This window comes from Octodon degus, unplaced genomic scaffold (assembly GCF_000260255.1).
Source record: "Octodon degus isolate 3935 unplaced genomic scaffold, OctDeg1.0 scaffold00138, whole genome shotgun sequence".
In the NCBI taxonomy this organism is placed as follows: domain Eukaryota; kingdom Metazoa; phylum Chordata; class Mammalia; order Rodentia; family Octodontidae; genus Octodon; species Octodon degus.
In genome coordinates, this window is record NW_004524714.1 from 3823732 (window position 1) to 3824122 (window position 391).

At 40.7% G+C, this 391-nt stretch overlaps 1 pseudogene; it reads left to right on the forward strand.

Moving 5' to 3' along the window:
- LOC111812712 overlaps window positions 1-391 on the forward strand; it is a 3650-nt pseudogene extending 3259 nt beyond the window's left edge.

Genomic DNA, 391 nt, shown 5'->3' on the forward strand with positions numbered 1-391 from the left:
AAGCTGCAGACCTCCCAACAAAGCCTACAAAGATCTCCAAGTTTGGATTTGCCATAGGTAGTCAGACAACAAAGAAAGCATCAGCTATATCCATCAAACTTGGATCAAGTAAGCCTAAAGAAACTGTTCCAACTCTTGCTCCCAAAACCCTTGCAGTAGCAGCAGCTTTTAATGAAGATGAAGACAGTGAACCAGAGGAAAGATGAGGATGAAGAATATTGGAAGGGATACACCAACATCAGCCGGACCAAACTCTTTCAATAAAGGAAAGCATGGGTTTTCTGATAACCAGAAGCTATGGGAACGAAATATAAAATCTCATCTTGGAAATGTCCATGACCAAGACAATAAAATAATAATAATAACACCCACCGCTGGCATAGGCATGTAG